We start from the raw sequence: 21,778 nt of genomic DNA on the forward strand, positions 1-21,778 counted from the left end.
TCTGATTGCTAGGGTCAATACACTTAAGCAGATCATGTCACTACTTAGTTAAATCTATTTCATTAAAGCAAAATTCCATAAAGATTATTGGCACCAAAACTATTAATTTTCCTTCCTTCCTTTCTTTTTCTTTCTTTCTTTCTTTTTCCTTCCTTCCTTCCTTTCTTTCTTTCTTTCTTTCTTTCTTCTTTCTTTCTTTCTTTCTTCTTTCTTTCTTTCTTTCTTTCTTTCTTTCTTTCTTTCTTTCTTATCTGTCTGTCTTTCTTTCTTTCTTTGAGACAGGGTCTCATTCTGTTGCCCAAGCTGGAGTGCAGTGGCACAATCATGGCTCACTGCAGCCCCAGCTTCCCCAGGCTCCGGTGATCCTCCCACCTCATCCTCCTGAGTAGCTGGGACTACAGGCAAGCCACTACGCCTGGCTAAATTTTTTTTTTTTTTTTGGAAAGATTGGGTTTAACCATGTTGCCGAGCCTGGTCTGCAACTACTCAGCTCAAGCAATCCACCTGCCTTTGCCTCCCAAAGTATTGGGATTCCAGGTGTAAGCCACATGCCTGGCCAAAAATATTATTTAACAAGTTCAATTTAACTGTTAGATTTTGGACAATGAGGGATAGAATTTTCTACATCATAAATCATCTTGCGTTCTTTATTTAAAGTAATATGTAAGGATTTCAATTCAATTCAAATATGTTTATTAGCAAATTAAATGTCTTTTTCAGGATTGCAAACTTTTATTGAAGACATAAATGTTAAATGATGTCACTAATTTTAATTAGATTAACAGAAAGGTATTCTGGTGTTTAATAGTGACAGAATGGGCTATTAATTTTATTTTCTTTCCCTTTCTCCCTTTCCCCTTTTTAAAATATTTTACTTTTTAGGCTCTTTGGAATCCTGTAGATAGAGTTTTGGAGAATTAGACAAAACACTCACAGAAACTGCCAACCCTTGGATGAAATATGTTGTTACTGTGCTTTGGGATTAAAATAAGTAACTACTGTTTATAGAACTTTTATACTGATACACAGACACTAAAAAGGGAAAGGGTTTGGATGAGAAGCTCTGCTATGCAACCAGGAATCTCAGCCACTCATTTCTGTCAGAGCTCCAGGAGCTCCCTGTAAAGAGAGGTTATGGAGTCTGTAGCTTCAGGAAAGATACTTTAAAACCCTTCAGAGTTTCTCCATTTTTCCCAGAGTTTCCCCAAAAAGGTTATGACATTTTATAAGAATGCTTCACTTGTGAAAAGCTAATATCAAAGTTTTCTTGTAATTTATATTTAAGGATAAATCTTTATTCCATGTTTAATTTATTTAGCTTACCCTGTAGCTAATATTTCATGCTGAACACATTTTAAATGCTGTAAATGTAGATAATATAATTTATGGATCATTAATGCCTCTTTAGTAGTTTAGAGAAAATGTCAAAAGAAATGGCCCCAGAATAAGCTGCGTGATTTGTAAAATTCTATGTCATTGACTCAAGTTTGTATGTCATCTCAAAATATAAATATAGACATCTCAGAAAACACATTTGAAATAGCAAATTCCTGTTAGAAAAGAATAGTACTTAACTAGATAAGAATAACAAGTCACCATTATTTGAATTGTCTCCTATTAATTTTTGTTGTGTTGTGTTACTCATGTTTTACTTATGGGGGATATACATAACTTCTGCTGTTTTCAGAATTATTGTATGCTGTCAGTATGAGAATGCAATTTAAGTTTCCTTGATGCTTTCTCACACCTCTATTACTAGAAATAAGAATACAGTAATATTGGCAAAGAAAATTGACCAGGTCAATAAAATTTTTTAGTAAATCTGATTGAAAATAAACATTGCTTATGGCTTTCTTACATCAATATTGTTATGTCTTAGACTACCTTATCTGAAATTAAGGCTTTGAAATTCTAATTATGTGCAAATGTGTAAAATATCATCACCTAACGCTATATAATATATTCTATTTCTATACTGTGATGGCAGGTTTATAATTCTGGAAAGATATACACAACATAAAATTTACCTTTTTAATCACTTTAAGTGCACAGTTTTGTGGCATTAAGTATATTTGCACTATTGTGCAACAGTCACCACCATAGACCTCCAAAACTTGTCTTCTTCTCCAACTAAAATGCTTTACTCATTGAACACCAACTTCCCATTCCTCTCCCTCTCCTTCCCCCTAGCAATCACCATTCTACTTTCTGTCTCTACAACTTTCACTGAGTAACTCATAGAAGTGGCATGATAGAATGTTTGAATTTTTCTGACTGGCTTATTTCACTTAGCATGTCTTCAAGTTTCATCTATTTTGTAGCATGTGTGAGAATATATTTTAAGGCTGAATATTATTATGTTGCCGTATATACCACATTTTGTTTAACCACTCATCCATCAATATTCACATGAGCTGCTCCCTCCCTTTGATTATTGTGAATAATATTGCTAATGGACACGCTGCACAAACATCTGTTTGGTCCCTCCGCTCATTTATTTTGGATATGGAATTGCATTTTAATACAAAGGAGAAATCACACAGCTTTTTAAAAGTGTCCAGATAAAAAGGAGCACAACATCAGTAAAATATTAGAAAGTAAATTAGGGGGAAAAACAGGGAAGGAATTGAACCAAAAGTCAATAAGCTGCATAAGAGAGTTTCAAGAGGAGGAAAAAATTGACAATATTAACATAGAATTAAAGAGTGATAGGTCGATATTTAGAAAATTGTCGCATGTACTCATGTCGCCTGGGAACTGATATTTACATTATTTTATTATTCCAGGTTTCCAAAAGTAAGTGCAATATGAGAGTTTCATGATGCTAAATAAACTGAAACATGCTATATATTTTGATATATTGTCCTTGAGAGGAGGCTGAGTGGTAATTAGTGCAATTTTAAATTATGATATGATAATTCAGTCAATCTGCCAAACTGACAAACAGTATATATACAATATGTATACATTTCTCGCAAAATTCAGTTTTATCATACAATTATGATTTAAAGCTACCTGACAGTTGATGGAGGAAAAAATAAAACAACATTTGCATTAATATGACCATAATTTTGATATTATTGTAAATATCAAAATATGTACTTAGAGATAAACCAGCAAAAAAGAGAAACATTTGAAAACTACAAAACTACAAAATATTGCTAAAATGAGACCTAAATAAATAGAATTTATGAGTCATAAATCTCAATATTGTTAAGATGTCTACTCTTCCCACATTGATCTATAACAATTCCAATCAAATCACAGCTGGATTTCTTATTTTAGAAATTGAGAAACTAAAATTCTGAAATGTACATCGATGGGTGGAGGACCTTTCAAATTACTTTGAAAGGAAACAGTTACTTTGAAACCAGGTGCTGCTGGAGAATCAACAGCACCTGGATTCAGGACTTATAACGTTACAGTAATACTTAATGTAGTACAAATATAGATATACACATGTATATCAGCTATCAGCTAATTTTTGATAAAGTTCTTAGACCATTCATGGACATAACATTTTCAACAAATGCTTCTGAAACAATTAGATATCCCAGTATATATTTGTGTGTATGTGTGAAGCTCAATACTTCACACCTGAGAGGTATGAGTGTGCATTACAAAAGAGAACTGGGAAGCTTTGAGAGTATTGGATATGCTCATTGTCCCCTTCATGGTGATTGTTTAATGGGCACATGTACATATCAAATTCATCTCATTTACACTTTAAATATTGGAAGTGTGTTTTATGTTCGTTAGACATGAATAAAGCTGCAAAATGTTATCAAAATATTCACTTACTATGCTTTTATTCATTTTCATCTCTCTATAAACCTTCAGATAGAAAATGCAGTTGAAAGATATTTCATAAAGGAAGAAAAAGTAAGAATACAGGTGAGAGATATTACTGAGATTTTCTTTCAGTGCAATTCTGGTCTTTTCTGACTAGCAATATTTTTATGTGCAGAAGTAGTAGAAAAGATAAATATTTTGTACAGTAGAAAAACACATCATTTCTGTGCCATGGAAGAGAGAACTCACAAAGATGACAGCTTCTGGATATCTTGGATACTAACCAGTACTGTAAGTACCCAGCGATCTGACGTTAACATTGGCTGTAAAGCTCCTTTAATGTCCCTTGCAATGATTTGAACCTGTTACTGGAACCCTCATCGCTTATTGAGTTGAAAAACGTTGTTGATATGTGTTTATCTTATATTTGCAGTAGAGTCATAATTTTACTTCTTAGAAAATTATGCATTAAACAAAAAAAGACAAATGAAATTCTATATTGTTTAATGTTTCAACTGTGATAATTACTCCATATGCATATTTAAATTCCTATTTGATAAAGGATAGGAAATACAGAAAGAATTCTTGTGATAATAGAGAACACAGAACTGTTGAAAGGTGTTGAAGCTGAGCTGGAGAGTCACCAAGGCTGGCGCCAAAGCTGGCAAGGTCGGAGGGTTTCCTGCCTGGGTGGCACAGCTTAAGCTCGCCCTGCATCACGAGTGGTGGAAACTGCAGACCCAGCTGGGCCCCGAGGCCTCTGCCTCAGCCTCCCGCCCGCTAGGAGCTGCGCTGAGGTCCCAGATAGGCGACCCTGCCGGGGCGCCCCTGAGTGAAGGCGGCCCATGTGCGGGACAGCAGCAGGAGACCAGGGTCCAGGGACCCACCTCCCACCGCGGGAACCTCGAGCCTCCCCTGGCACCCCTAGCTTGGTCCGCCTGGCCTCCGGAGCCCGGTGTGCATCCTGGTCATGGGGACACCCACCAGGTGCCCGGGAGTCCCCCTCCGCCACAGCCTGCGGCTCCGCCAGCCCTCAAGCCTGGTGCGGGGACTCCAGCCCTGGTGCACCTCTGCTCCTGCCAGGCCGGGACCTGTCCTCCTCCTGGGCGCCCGGCAGTAGGGGCGATGCACACAGCCCGCTGCCCTGCACAGCCTTTTGCCGCACATCACCTCTGGCCCCTCCGCCCCGGGCCAGGACCTTCCTGGCCACACAGAACCCCCCTTCCTTCCCGCTGCAGAGCTCCTGCGCTTCCCCCACCCACAGGGAAAAACGGCCGATCTCCAACCAAACAGAAATGTGTGTGTGACTCCTCTGGTTGGATACTGCCAGTCCCCACATTTTCTTCCGGGAGTTTTCTTGGCAGAAGGTGCCCAATGTTTGATGTTTCGCCAGCCATGAGGCTGAAAGGTGACAGCAATAGAGAAACACATCAGGCTTTCCGCGACAAAGATGACCTTCCCTTCTTCAAAACTCGGCAATCTCCACGGCACACAAAGGACTTAGGACAAGATTACCGAGCTAGAGTGCTCGCCCCAAAATGTAGGCCCGGAGTGGGTCACCTCCTTAGGGCAGGCCCAGGCTTGTCCTGGCTGCCCCGGCGCCTTTCTCCTCACTCCCACCCAATGCAGGGGACCCCAAAACTCGGCTGTTGGGGCTCCGTGCGCCTCCCTCCACAGAAGCCACCTCCTGCCCTCCAAGCTGGGGGTCTCCTGGGGCGTCCTGGGCTGAGAGGGAAAGACGCCAGCTCCGCAAGCCGGGAAGGGAACACCGCCACATTGTTACATGGACACACCCCCACACTGTCACATGTACAGACACACGGAGACATTACCACACGGACACACCGTCACACAGTCACACGGACACACTGGCACATTCACATGGACGGACACACAGACATACGGAGAAATCACACGGACACACCACCACACTATCACAGGGACACACAGACACACGGAGACATCACCACATGGACACACCACCACACTATCACAGGGACACACAGACACACAAGAGACATCACTGTCACATGGACGCACCATCACACGAACACACAAACACACTGCCACATGGACACTGCCACACACAGACACACTGCCACACTGTCACATGGACACACCTTCACACTGTCAGACACCACCACACAGACACTGCCATGTGGACACAAGGACACACAGACATTGTCACATGGATACACAAACACTGTCACACGGAGACATCACCATGCAGATACACGAACACACCACCACATGGACATAGCACCACACAGACACTCTGCCACACGGACACACCACCACACAGACACACCACCACGCTGCCACACAGAGACACCACCACATCGTTGCCACACTTTCATGTGTCAGCTGGCAGTGTGGGCCCCACGACTCTGGGCTCTAATAGAGAAATTACTTAGGCATATAGTGAAGGCAAAATAATTTTTTTTTCCTGAGGCGTAGTCTCGCTCTGTCCCCCAGGCTGGACTGCAGTGGTGCAATCTCGGCTCACTGTAAGCTCCGCCTCCCGGGTTCACGCCACTCTCCCGCCTCAGCCTCCCGAGTAGCTGGGACTACAGGAGCCCGCCACCAAGCCCGGCCACCTTTTGGGTGTTTTTAATACAGACGGGGTTTCACCTCGCTAGCCAGGATGGTCTCGATCTCCTGACCTAGTGATCTGCCCGCCTTGGCCTCCCAAAGTGCTGGGACTACAGGCATGAGCCACCGCGCCTGGCCAAGAATTTCTTTCCCTCTCCTGTGTCATTGCTTTGGCAGTGGAAATGCGCGTGGCCTCTAGAGAGGGTCCCAAGGTCAGGAAGGCCTGTAAGGTGGAGGGCAAGGTCTCTCTTTCCAGGCTGGAATGGAGGAAGATGTGGTGGCCGAGGGGCTGCATGTCCTCCTCGCTGCAGGCCCCTGAGAACCTTTATCCTCCTGAGCCGCGAGTGTCCCTCAGGGGTGTCTAAAGCGCTGGGTTAGGCCCTTATAGGCCTTAGGAGCTCTGGCCAATTAGTGGTCAGTAAAACGCAGAGGTGAACACCATGGAACCACAGGTCCAGGAGAATTTTGTAAACGCTCTGAGGATGCCCTTTTTTGTTCTCCCACTGCAAAATTGTTTTAAAAAGGAAAAAATCCAGCAATGTCCGGGGAAAGTCAATACTGAGTGTCAGCGCGGGATGCTGCCGCTGATACGATCCCGGCGTCCTGGCCGAAAGTGGCCTCCTAGGGGACCGCATCTCCGCGCACCATGGCAGCAAACGCCAGCGGTTTGTGGGCTGATGGTGTCCCTGTGGCCATCCCCGCTCCTGAGTGCGGAAGGACAGACAGGAGCGGGGACTTCTGAGTGTTCCTGGTGTCAGCCAGCTTGACGCCGTTGTTCCTCCTGGACGTCTGGGATTTGGAGAAGCACCTGGTTCCTGATGGAGGCCGTGGGCCTCTTGGTCCCCGCTTACCAGGCAGCGGCGCCAGCCTAGTTCTCAGCCCCGCCCCCGATGGGCACCGCCTTCCATCAGGCCAAAGACTTTCCTCCGAACTGCCCTTCTTGGGGCGGGGAAGCAGCATCCTGGGCCTCCCCTGGGGCCTGTGGCGCTGGCAGCAGCTCCACGTTGAGGTCGCCTGCAGCCTGCACCGCAGAGCGCTGGAGGTCCCTGAACCCGGCGTGGGGAGGCCAATCCGCAGGTGCCTGGTGCCCGGTGCCGGCCTCAGTCTCAAAAGCGCCTGGAGGTGACATCCAGGAGCACCACCGCGCCGCCCGCAGGGAGACGCATGGCAAGGCGTGCCCCCTAAAGCGGCCAAGGAAGAAGCAGAAGGACAGGAAGGCACCCAGAGCTTGGGGTGATCTCAGGCCGCGCGCCCCAAGTTCCTGGTCTCCGGGAGGTTTTTTTTAAATTTCTTCCATATTATTATTTTTATTATTATTAACTTTTCAAGATGGATTAAAGACTTAAATGTTAGACCTAAAACCATAAAAACCCTAGAAGAAAACCTAGGCAATACCATTCAGGACATAGGCATGGGCAAGGACTTCATGTCTAAATCACCAAAAACAATGGCAACAAAAGCCAAAATTGACAAATGGGATCTAACTAAACTAAAGACCTTCTGCACAGCAAAAGAAACTACCATCAGAGTGAACAGGCAACTTACAGAATGGCAGAAAAATTTTGCAATCTACCCATCTGACAAAGGGCTAATATCCAGAATCTACAAAGAACTTAAACAAATGTACGAGAAAAAATCAAACAATCCCATCAAAAAGTGGGCGAAGGATATGAACAGACACTTCTCAAAAGAAGACATTTATGCAGCCAACAGACACATGAAAAAATGTTCATCATCACTGGCCATCAGAGAAATGCAAATCAAAACCACAATCCGGAAGGTCTTGCCAAAGACGATGTGGGCTTTCTGGGCAATGTCCAGCCTGAGCTGGAGCTTCTGGGACGCGGTCAAGTGGTCCTTTGGAGATTCCACGGCTTCGGATCCCTACTGCACGATGCTCCGCTGTGTCTGCCAGCCTCTGGCATTTTGCTGAGGGCTAACCTCGGAATGTATAGAAATAAGAACACTGGGATGGCCCAGTTGTGCCCCAGGCATTCCTGCACACAGTGGTGGCAAAGGCAGGAGCTCAGACAAAGTGCCCAGTCGGCTTGGTGAGAGTACTTTACAGGTTCATGACAGACTTGGTCCCGTGCTTGTGTCCTCTCATGTTTTCAGTTAACCTGCAGACGCCCAGGGGCTCCTCCATCTCCACCGTGTTCTCCTCGGACTGAAGCCCAAAGTCCCCCATTTTCTCCTCAAACGGCTCACAGAGCCACTTCTGCAGGCAGGAGGACAGCGGTGGGCTCAGTGGCTGACCTGGGAAGCCACATCTGAAGGAACTGCTGGGTGACTATGGCTGTAAGTCAATCAAAGCAGACTTTCCCTGGCTTGCTGCGCTACATTGATTTTGTTTTCATATTTTAAAAGACGCAGAAGGGAGGTCCTAAGAAATTTGCCCAATGCAGATGCTGACAAGAGTGGTGACATGAAAAAGATTACCCAGAAGGAAAACAAGAGATATTTTCTAAACATCTGAAATCTGTGTAGGCTTTTGGAAAAGTGAAACTAGATGCAAAGCAGCATGATATAATTCTGGCAATTTCCACTGACACAGAACTCAGTCAATCTGAATTAATCTAAGGGTTACAAGGAAAATGGCACTCCAAGAGGTACCTATTAACATCACTCAGCTGCTGTGAAATAGGCTTACAGACAACACGGAGTGTCAATTATCCAATGTTTAAAGTCAGTGATACAGATTGGACTACAATCTCTATGGCTCATAAAGTCTTCTTTAAAGGATTGATAGATGATTTATCTCATATGTAGACAATGATTCTCAGCAGTTAGCTAGCACAACTTACTAATATCAATTGCTTGAGAAAATCAGATAATTGCTTGAGAAAATTAGGACATTGCTTGAGGATGTTAGGTAATTAAATAAATTACTTTTTTTAAGAATAGTTTAATGTTTTGGCAAGTAGACTTTAAAATAGATTGGTAATATTTTAAAGGCTACTTTTAAAGAAGTAGCAATATAACATGTTTAATTATGAAAAATAATGTTGGAAACAATTCAATTTTCTATCAGATAATTTCACAAATATAGAAATACCATCTCAATAATTAGAAGAAGTAGCAGCAATTTCTGTCATTTTTATGCAAGTTACTCCTAGTCCATTTATCTGGTCTTAAATAGTGTTTTTAAAATTTGTTTTCAAACAAGGCAAATCATAAATGACAGAATATATTTTACAATAATTGAAGGTAACAAAAAATAAGAGCCATTTAAAAAATTGCATTAGATTGTTTAAAAATGTTGTGGGTACATAGTATGTGTATGTATCTGTGGGGTCCCTGAGATGTTTTGATACAGGCATGCAATGTGAAATAAGCACATCTTGGGGAATGGGGTATCCCTCCCCTCAAGCATTTATCCTTCAAGTTATAAAAAATTCAATTACAGTCTTAGTTATTTCAAAATGTACAATGAAATTATTATTGGATATAGTCACCTTATTGTGCTATAAAATAGTAGGTCTTATTAACTCCCTATTTTTATACCCATTAACCATCCCCACCTTCCCACAAAATCCTCCCCCAACTACCTTTCCCAGCCTCTGATAACCATCATTATACTCTCTATGTCCATGAGTTTGTTTTGATTTTAGATCCCACAAATAAGTAAGAACATGTAACGTTTGTCTTTCTGCACCTGGCTTATTTCACTTAATATAATGATCCATAATGTTCCATCAGTGTTACTGACAATGACTGGATCTTGTTCTTTGTTACGGCTGAATAGTCCTCCATTGTGTATATGTACCACATTTTCTTTATCCATTCATCTGTTGATGGACACTAAGGTTTCTTCCAAATCTTAGTTTTGTAAACAGTGCTGCAACAAATATGGGAGTGCAGATATGTATTTGACATACTAATTTCCTTTATTTTTGGTATAGACCCAGCAGTAGGATTGCTAGATCATATGGTAGCTCAACTTTTAGTTTATTGAGAAACTTCCAAACTGTTCACCTTGGTGGTTTTATTAATTTACATTCCCAGGAGCAATGTACAAGTGTTCCCTTTTCTCTGCATCCCTGCTAGCATTTGTTACTGCCTGTCTTTTGCATACAAGTCTTATAAACTGTGGTGAGATGATATCTCATTGTAGTTTTGATTTGCATTTCTCTGATGATCAGTGATATTGAGCACCTTTTCTTATACCTGTTTGCCATTTGTAGGTCTTCTTTTGAGAAATATCTATTCGAATCTTTTGCCCCCTTTTCTTTAACCAGGTTATTAGATTGTTTCTTAAAGAGTTGTTTGAGCTTTTTATATATTCTGATTATTAATCCTTTGTTGGATGAGTAGTTTGCAAATATTTTCTCTCATTCTGTGGATTGTCTCTTTGTTGCTTGTATCATTTTCTGTGCAGAAGCTTTTAACTTAATGTGATCAATTTGTCCATTTTTGCTTTGGTTGCCTGTGCTTGTGGGGTATTGCTCAAGATATTTTTGCCCAAACCAATATCCTGGAAATTTCCCCCAAAGTTTTTTGTACTAGTTTTATAGTTTGAGGTCTTAGCTTTACATCTTTAATCAACTTTGATTTTACTTTTGTATTCAGTGATAGATACTAGTCTGTTTTCATTCTTCTGCATATGGATATCCAGTTTTTTCAAAACCATTTCCCACCAGTGTATGTTCTTGGCACCTTTGTCAAAAATGAGTTCACTGTAGGTATGTAGATTTGTTACTGGGTTCTCTATTGTGTTTCATTGATCTATGGGTCTCTTTTTATGCCAGTACCCTACTCTTTTGGTTACTGTAATTCTGTAGTATAATATGAAGTTAGATAATATAATTCCTCCAGTTTTATTTATTTATTTATTTTTGCTTAGGATAGTATTATTTCTTATGCTGAAAGCATTCTATGTTATTATTAGTCTAATTTTGCAGTTTTACAATGCTATCCTCTGTTACAAAGCTGTGATCAACTCAAAGTCCAGATCAGGGTCAATTGTAGCTATTTGCAAAAGTAGCAATATTCTGGCCGGGGGTGGTGGGTCATGCCTATAATCCCAGCACTTTGGGAGGCCAAGACAGGCAGGTCACCTGAGGTCAGAGGTTCAAGACCAGCCTGGCCAACATGGTGAAACCCTGTCTCCAATAAAAATACAAAAATTAGCCGGGGATGATGGCAGATGCCTGTAATCCCAGCTACTCAGGAGGCTGAGGCAGGAAAATCACTTGAACCCGTGAGGTGGAGGTTACAGTGAGCCCAGAATGCACCATTGCACTTCAGCCTGGGTAACCAAGTGTGACTCCGTCTCAAAAAAAAAAAAAAAAAAGCACTATACTTTGTAATTATTGAGAGCATAATTCACTATTATGTGGATCAGAGAGCAGAGGATTCTGAATGCATGAACATATCTTTAACATTTCAATACATTACTCATAATTACTAATGAACTAAAGAGAAACCAAGAAATTATGGTGATAGTTATATTGACTTGGTGAAATGTAGACACAAAATAACGATAAGATGAGAAATGTGTTAACACAGTCTATAAGGGCATGCAAGAATAAAAATAGGGGAGAAAACAAGAGAGTTTTTCAAGAGCTTTCTGGTCATGTAAGTCAATTTGTATTGGTTATTTTTTAAAAGGTTTATTTACATGCAATAAACTGCACATACTTCAATTGTACGTTTTGATAATTCTTGGCATTTGTAGCTCTACAAAGCCAACAACATATGAAAATAGCAAACATATCCATTACCTTTACCACCAAAGTTTCCTTGTGCTTTTTCTACTCACTTTTTCCTGCCTATCCCCATTCCATCCACAGGCAACCACTGATCCACTTCTAGTCACTATCCGTGAGTTTTTATTTCCAAATACATAAAATCATAGGGTATGTATACTTTCTGATCACTCAGCATCACTATTTTTGAGATTTATTCATGTTGCTACATCTATCAATTGTTCTGTTCTTACTAGGGAGTATTATTTCATTATATACAGATACCATAGTAAGTTTATAAGTCACAAATTCACCTGTCCATGGATATTTGGACTGTTTTCAGGTTTTGGCTGTTGCAAGTAAAGCTGCTATGAAGATTCATGTAAAATCCTTTGAATGGGAATATGCTCTTAGGTTTTCATCTCTACTGGAATAGATAGCTATATGGCTATCATGTCTGTAATATGCAAACACAAAGTCTGACAAAACTGATTTCTAAAGTGGAAATTCCACTGGAGAACCTTGACTCCAACCTGGCTTTTGAGATTATCTCCTATGTCTGGTGCAATGATTGGTCCTGGGGTAGCCACATGACCCAAGGGGGACCATGTTTAAACTTCTGAGTTTTCACCGAGGTTAACATGCATTTGTTGAAAGAGAAACCCCTTTTCCCCTACTCCCCCAGCTGCAAATGCCTTCAGGGATTATATCATGTTGGAACATTTGGTTACAGTGTTTCCTAAACTTTGGGGGTAAAAATTGTTCAAGTAGGTAAAAATGGAGCACACACAAAGAAAAAAGGAGTCCAGAAATATCAAATAAAGAAAGGGCCTCCATAAAATCATTTGAACTTATGATTAATTCATTAGTCATTAAAATAAGTTTAGTGTACAAAGAATCATCCCTCCAACCACCCTTTATTCCTTCACCAGGTTTAAGTTACATTTTAAACTTGCAAACAAAAGATTTGTCATTAACTTAGACATCAAAATCCCTTGTCTCCAAGAGCAATCATTCAACTCAGTCCCTCTCATTATTACAATAATATGTTCACTTTATTCTACATACACCTGCTCGTTGCCCTTGTCTCCCTATTCTATTCTGTTAAAGTTATATCCAGACATTTATTTCATTTTATATCAAACTGTATACATGTTTTTAATCTTAGAAAAATTTCTGAGTAATCTTTTGTCTCATATTCGATTTTAAGCCACCCAAGAAGCATTATTTTTTCATTTAGCATTTTAACTTTTCTAACCCAGGACTTTTATAGTAGATATTATGTCTTTTTCTAAATGTTCTGCTTCAATTTACATTTTAAATCTAATTTTTAAAAAGTGTATGTTTTGAATATTAGCATCATGCATCTCAGGCCTAAATATCCCTTGATAACTAATATTGTCTTTTTTTCTCTACATTTTTCACATATTTCAATAGGGAGCTATATTGCCTGCCACAATAAAAGTTTTTGTCAATATAACATAACACATAGGCAAAATATTGTTTCCAAGTGATTGATGATGTGGTGCCTTCAGTCTAGTCCCAACCCCTCAATGTAATCATCATCCCTAAATCTAATGAAATAGGAAATAAATATTTCATTTTGTTTCTAAAATTCAGCAGAAAAATATATAGCCTGTCACATATAGCCTGTAACACCAACACATAAAAATTAAAGCAGTTCCTTCTCCACTCCCACTGCTTCACTTGACTAGCCTTAAAAAATAATAATAATAATAAATAAAAGCAAAATTGTTCCTTTACTTATCTTTGAAATCTAATGGATATACTATCAGAAAAGCTCTTATATATATGGAGGGCCTCTATAAAATATAAACTGTTAACTAGAAAAGTAGATTTATATGATAGTTAAATTTAAAACACAATTATATATAATACCTTCCCAACTGCACCAGTACTTATTTCAGAATGCATGATGTAATTGACTAAACCATTTAGGGCTAGACCTCTGAAATAAAAGGCATTCACACTTTGTGATTCCTGGGGAAATATTCAAAATAGAAACTTGCAGAACCTTTACCTGATCATGATAAAAAAAAATGTTCCTACTTGTTAATATTCCACAGCTTTTACAAGGTCAGCAAAAAGAGATTATCCCATAATAAAAGCTGATGGCCAAAATTCTCTGCCTTACTTTAGTTACCATAATATCTATTAAGTGTAAATTTCTTCTGAAGGAAAACAGATACATTTTTCTCAGAAATGTCTTTAGATGAAGATCTAGCACATCTGTGTTCCTCACTTTTTAAAATGTTGATTTTATTGATAAATAAATATATATAGGGTACAATGTGGTACGATACATGTAGATATTGTGAAATGGACTAATTAGGCTAAATAACGTATCCTTCACCTCAGATATTTATTACATTATGGTGAAACATTTAAAATGTACTATTTTAGCACTTTTAAGATATGCACTACATTATAAGTAACTGCAGTCACTTTGCTGTGCAGCATATCACCAGAATGTCTTTCTCCTAACTGAAGCATTATCCCATTGAATATTTCCTCTTTTTCCACCCCTGCCCCCCACCCTGCTCAGCCATTGATAAACCACCATTCTACTCTTAACTTCTATGAGTGCACAGTTTTGGATTTCACATATAAGTGATACTATGAGATATTCGTCTTTCTGTGTCTGGCTTATTTTACTTAGCATAATGTCCTCTAAATTCATCCATGTTTTTGCAAATGACAGAATTTCATTCATTTATAAAGATAAATAGTATTTTTGTATGCATCCTACATATACTTTTAACTTTCCACAGCTTTATTGAGATATAATTTATACATTGTGTAATTCACTCATTTAAAGTACAAACTTCAAATTCTTTTAGTATATTAACTGGATGGACAAATAATCATCATAGTATAACTTTAGAACATTTTATTTTCCTTAAAAGAGACTTGTGCCCATTAGCAATCTTTCCCCATTTTCTCCATCCTTTTTTAAACCCCTCCTAGTCTAGGCAACCACTCGTCTACTTTCTGACTATGAATTTGCCTATTCTGGACATTTCACATAAATGGAATCATAATAACACATAGTCACTTTTTACTCACATCTTTCACCTAACATATTTTTAATGTTCATCCATTTTGGAGCATGCATTAACAGTTTTTTACCTTTTCTTGCTAAATAAGATTCTATTTTATGGACACACATTTTATTTATCCACTCCTCAGCTGATGAACATTTCTGTTGTTTTCTACTTTGTGTTGCTATAAACATTCGTGTACTACTGTTTGTGTAGCATTTGTTTTATTTTCTTTTTGGTAAACACATAGGAATGGAATTGCTGGGTCACGTGATAACTCTATGTTTAACCATTTGAAGAACTGCGAGACTGCTTTACATTTTAAAGTCTCACCAGTGGTGTAGAAGGGTTCCAATTTTTCCACATATTTTTATCTTTTCTTCAGTTGATAAGCACTTAGGTTGTTTCTAATTCATGGGTATTATGAATAATGCTGCAATGAACATGAAATTGCAGATGTCTGTTTTTGACATACTGATTAAAATTCCTTTGGACACGTATCCAGAAGTGGGATTGATGGATCATAGGGTAAATATATTTATAATTTCTTGAGGAAGCTTCATACTGTTTTCCAAGATGGCTGTACTAATTTCCATTCTTACCAACAGTGCACAGGGTTTCTTTTTCTCCACATCCTCATCAACACTTATCTTCCATCTTTTTTTATAATAACCCTAGTAAAATGTGTGAGGTGATATCTCATTGTGGCTTTGATTTGCATTTCTCTGATAATTAGAAATGTTTATGATTTTTTCATGTACCTGTTGGCCTTTTGTATGCCTTACGAAATGTCTATTCTGGTTCTTTGCTTATTTTTTTTTAATAAGTATAGTTTTATTCTTATTTTTGAGTAGGTTGAGTTACTTATATATTATTATATGAGCCCCTTATCTGATGTATGGTTTAAAAATGTTATCCCATTTGTGGGTTCTCTTCATTCTATTATCACTTCTTTTCCTGTGGAAAAGCTTTTTAGTTTTATGCAATCTCATTCATGTGTTTTTGCTTTTGTTGCCTGTGCTTTTGGAATAATCTACAGAAAATCATAGCTCAGGCCAATGTCATACAGTCTTCTTCTATATTTCCTTGTAGTAGTTTTACATTTAAGTCTTTAATTTTGATTTCATGCTTGTATAAAGAGCAAAAGAAAAGTCAAATTTTATTCTTCTGTATGTGGATAGTCAGTTTTTTCTACACCATTTATTGAAAATAATTTTCTTCCTTCATTGTGTATTTTTAGTTATTTTATCAAAAAGTCAATTGACCACAGACATACGGATTTATTTATGGGTTCTGTATCCCTTTGCACTGTTCAACATGTCTGTTTTTATGCCACTGCTATGTTGTTTTAATTACTATAGCTTTGTAATATAGTTTGGAATCGGGTAGTCTGATGCCTCCAGCTTTATTCTTTTTGTTCAAGATTGCTTTGGTTAGTCAGGGTCTTTTGTGGTTTCATACAAATTTTAGCAGTAATTTTTCTATTTCTGGGAATTTGATAGTGGTTGCATTTAATCTGTAGATTGCTTTGGGTAGCATTGACACTTTTACAATACTAATTTTTGAATCAATCAATAAAGGATGTTTCTCCATTTATTTATGCCATTTTAATTTTTTTCATCAATGTGCTATAGTTTTCAGTGTGCAAATCTTTCACATTCTTGATTAAATTTACTCCTAAGTCTTTTATATATTTTTATACCTGTTTTGATTCTATTATAAATTGAATTGCCTTATTAATTTATTTTTCACGTAATAGTTTGTCATTAATGTATAGAAACAATAATGCTATCTGTATGTTGATTTTGTAACTATTAACTTTATTGAATTTCTTTATCAGCTTTAACCGTTTATTTTGGTGGAGTCTTTAAGATTTTCTCTACCTTGAGTGCGCCAGGCGCGGGGAGCCTAGGACCTGGAGCGAGAGCCGCCTACCTGCAGCCGCCGCCCATGGCACAGCAGCCACCATAGCGCTCCTGCTGCGCTTCGTGCTCCTGTGCGGAGTCGCGGATTTCATCAGAGGTTGGAGTATCACTACTCCTGAGCAGATGATTGAAAAAGCCAAAGGGGAAACTGGCCTATCTGCCATGCAAATTTATGCTTAGTCCTGAAGACCAGGGACCACTGGACATCGAGTGGCTGGTATCACCAGCTGATAATCAGAAGGTGGATCAAGTGATTATTTTATATTCTGGAGACAAAATTTATGATGACTACTATCCAGATCTGAAAGGCCGAGTACATTTTAAGAGTAATGATCTCAAATCTGGTGATGCATCAATAAATGTAACGAATTTTCAGCTGTCAGATATTGGCACAGATCAGTGCAAAGTGAAAAGAGCTCCTGGTGTTGCAAATAAGAAGATTCAGCTGGTAGTTCTTGGTAAGCCTTCAGGTACAAGATGTTACGTTGATGGATCAGAAGAAATTGGAAGTGACTTTAAATTAAAATGTGAACCAAAAGAAGGTTCACTTCCATTACAGTATGAGTGGCAAAAATTGTCTGACTCACAGAAAATGCCCACTTTATGGTTAGCAGAAATGACTTCATTTGTTATATCTGTAAAAATGCTTCTTCTGAGTACTCTGGGACATAAAGCTGTAAATCAGAAACAGAGTGGGCTCTGATCAGTGCCTGTTGCGTGTAAACGTTGTCCCTCCTTCAAATAAAGCTGGACTAATTGCAGGAGCCATTATAGGAACTTTGCTTGCTCTAGCGCTCATTGGTCTTATCATCTTTTGCTGTCGTAAAAAGCGCAGAGAAGAAAAATATGAAAAGGAAGTTCATCACGATATCAAGGAAGATGTGCCGCCTCCAAAGAGCCGTACGTCCACTGCCAGAAGCTACATAGGCAGTAATCATTCATCCCTGGGATCCATATCTCCTTCCAACATGGAAGGATATTCCAAGACTCAGTATAAACAAGTACCAAGTGAAGACTTTGAACGCACTCCTCAGAGTCCGACTCTCCCACCTGCTAAGGTAGCTGCCCCTAATCTAAGTCGAATGGGCACGATTCCTGTGATGATTCCCGCACAGAGCAAGGATGGGTCTATAGTATACAGCCTCCATACGTCTCATCTGTGCTCTCTGTGTTCCTTTCCTTTTTTTGATATATGAAAACCTATTCTGGTCTAAATTTTGTTACTAGCCTCAAAATGTATCAAAAAATAAGTTAATCAGGAGCTGTAAGGCATATATTTTTAAAAATTTTTGTTTGGTTATATCGAAATAGTTACGGGCATTAAAGTTAGTAAAGACAAGTTTACCATCTGAAAAGGCTGGATTTTCTTTAAGAGGCCGATTATAAAGGTTTCTAAATGTTATCAGTACCTAAGTAAGATGTAGCACTTTGAGTATGAAATCATAGGTGAAGAAATCGGTGAACTTACTTGCATACCAAGTTGATACTTGAGTAACCATCTGAAAGTGGTACTTGATAATTTTTACCATTATTTTTAGGATGTGTATCTCATTTATTTATGGCCCACAAGTCTCCCCCAAATTAGTACAGAAACATCCCTGACAAAATTACTTATGTACGTTTGTACTTGTTTTCACAGCTCCTTGGAAAACTCCGTGTTAGGAATATCTCTAAAAACATAGAAAACACTACAGTGGTTTAGAAATAACTAATTTTACTTCTAAGTCATTCATAAACCTTGCCTATGAAATGACTTCTTAAATATTTAGTTGATAGACTGCTACAGGTAATAGGGACTTAGCAAGCTCTTTTATATGCTAAAGGAGCATCTATCAGATTAAGTTAGAACATTTGCTGTCTGCCACATATTGAGATGGCACTAGGTGCAATAGCAGGGATAGATTTTGTTGGTGAGAGGTCTCATGCCTTGAGATCTGTGGTGGTCTTTAAAATGGTGGCCAGCCAGACCAAGGATGTAGTATCTCATAGTCCCCAACTAAATGCTGGCTTTCCACTTTAGGTGATATTTTTCTAATTAGAAAAATATTATAACTGATTTATTGTTTGACAATTATAGATTGAAATTTCCTAATTCTAAATTTTAAGTGGCTCTTCGGTTTCAGTGCTCTATGTTGTTTGTTGTTGGTTTTGGATGGCATTACATATTATATGTTCTAGAAACATGTAATCCTAAATTTAACCTCTTGAATATGATCCCTGGATGATATTTTTATCATAAATGCAGAATAATCAAATACATTTTAAGCAAGTAAGTGTCCTCCATCAATTCCGTATTCCAGACTTGGGAGGATGTAAAGTTGCTGTTGTGTGATCAAACATGTCTCTGTGTAGTTCCAGCAAATCAAGCTGAGCTTCAAAAAAGTTTGAGTCTTAGTTTTGTGAAAGTGATTTATTCTTAAAAAAAATAAAGAAAAAAAGAAAAAAAGATAAGAAAAAGGAGTAAAGCGACCACTCCTCCTTGTCAAATGTGCTAAATATCATTTTAGGAGAAGAAAGTGGATTTATTGTATCTCCCTTAAGATTGTGAGGGAGTGTGGATACAGTAGAATGAGCCAATAGTTTCTTTATAATAAATACGGTCTGCAATAAATTATTTCACTAGCTCTAAACCCTTTCCCTAGATTTTAGTGGGGAGTTGGTTTCTGTTAATATCTTTGGGTGCTGTGGTGGTAAATGCTACATTATAAACGGTGGCATGTATTTACAGTTACAGTATTGTGTGTACACTTTTTAATGGTAAACTTAAGCTGAATGTGTAATGGACTTGTGTATAGTTTTACATATTTGGAAGCATTTTAAAAATAGGTTTTAAGCTTACATAAAATTACTTTTATACTTGTGTTAACATTTTCTTCTGTGCCTTTTGGGTAATTTAATTTCTGTTATGAATTTCTGGTGCCTATGAGCTAGCTATCACCTACCTGAAAATTGCTTAGAGGTGAAGGTACTGTTTCTAAAAACACATCACTGTGACATCTTTCTATCCGCATATTTTCAAGCTTGCCTCTTTTCTGTTCTTTGTGGATATAACTTAAGTGATTGTGTTATTCATAAAGATTTAGAAATTTCAATATTCCCAACACTCTGACTATGTTTCTGATTTTATAACAGTAGCCATTTTTGAATGTCAGATGTTTGGCCTGTTTTATATGAATAAAGTTTATAAAATATTATAAAAATAAGTAAATAGAACATTAATAATAAAAAAAGATTTTCTGTATCTTAAAATTATATTTTCAGAAAACAGAAACAATCTTACCTCTTCCTTCCCTATATGGATTTCTTTTATTTCTTTGTCTTGTGTAATTGATCTGGCTAGGCAATTACACATAATGTTTTCAGCATTTGTAATTTTACATCAAATCCATCCATTGTAGCACATTGACTGCTACTTTTCAACTTGTAAACCTGGACATTTATTACTACTCTTCCTCCAGTACAGGAGTCCATGGCCCGGTGTAGGCCCTACTGTGCCACAGTCCAGGGCACGGCTGGGCGCAGGTTCTCTCGTGCAAGAGTCCGCAGCTCTGTGGAGCAAGAGTTCTCCAGTGCCTTAGACCAGGGTGAGGCAGGAGTGAGGCTCCTTCAGTAGCTCAGTCCAGGACGCAGCCCTGCGAGGGTCCTCCTGTGCAGGAGTACACGATGCTGCGGGGTCCTACTGTGCCTTAGTCCAGGACGCCAGGGGGCTGGGTCCTCTGCTGCCATAGTCCAGGATGCGAGGGGCTGGGTCCTCTGGCGCCATAGTCCAGGACGCAGGGGGGCTGGGTCCTCTGGTGCCATAGTCCAGGACGCAGGGGGGCTGGGTCCTCTGGTGCCATAGTCCAGGCTGCCGGGAGCTGGGTCCTCTGGTGCCATAGTCCAGGGTGCAGTGGAACAGGAGTCCTGTGGAGCAGCAGTCCAGGGCGCGATGGGGCGTGGATCCTCAGGTGCCGCAGTCCAGAACACTGCAGGGTGGGATTCCTGCCTTGCTATATCCAGGGTGCCGCGGGGCGGGGGTTCTCTTGTGCAGGAGTCCAGGACGTGGTGGAGCAGGAGTCTTCCGTGTAGGTGTCCTCCGGTGCTGGAGTCCAGAGCTCAGTGAGGCTGGGTCCTCCCGTGCCATAGTGTAGGGCATGGCGGGACAGGGATCCTGCCCTGCAATAGTCCAGTGCTTGAGTCCGCAGTAAGGCAATGGTCCTCCAGTGCTGGAGTTCACGGTGTGGTGGGGTCGGGGTCCTTCGGTGACTTAGTCCAGGGCGTACCAGGGCGGGGGTCCACAGTTGCCATAGTGAGAATCCTGGAGGAGGGTGGTTCCTGCCTTGCTGTAGTCTGGGGAGCAGGGGGCAGGGGTTCTCTCTTGTCAGAGTCTCTGGCGCGATGGGGGTGGGCTGGGGGTTTTCCTATGCGATAGCCCACTGGGCGGTGAAGCCGGGTCCTCCCGTGCCTTCGTCCAGGGCGCAGGGGGGCGAGGGTCTTCGGTGGTGGAGTCCGTGGAGCAGCAGGACGGGGATCCTGCAGTGCCATATTCCAGGCCGCGGCGGAGTGGGGGACCTGTCCTGCAGTGGTCCAGGGCATGCGGGAATGGTGGTCCTCCTGTGCCGTAGTCCAACGCGCAGCGGGGCGGGGGGTCACCTCGTCCTGCAGTCCACCACGCAGGAGGCCCGGGTGCGGCTGTGCCTCAGTCCAGTGTGCAGTGGGACGGCGGTCCTGCTGTGCTGTA

At 40.0% G+C, this 21,778-nt stretch overlaps 1 pseudogene; it reads left to right on the forward strand.

Annotated features, from left to right (window-relative positions):
* Positions 1–5,187: 5,187 nt before the first annotated feature.
* LOC134728879 (coxsackievirus and adenovirus receptor-like) lies at positions 5,188–20,151 on the forward strand (annotated as a pseudogene).
* The last annotated feature ends 1,627 nt before the right edge of the window (positions 20,152–21,778 follow it).

Source organism: Pan paniscus, chromosome 14 (assembly GCF_029289425.2).
Source record: "Pan paniscus chromosome 14, NHGRI_mPanPan1-v2.0_pri, whole genome shotgun sequence".
NCBI lineage: Eukaryota > Metazoa > Chordata > Mammalia > Primates > Hominidae > Pan > Pan paniscus.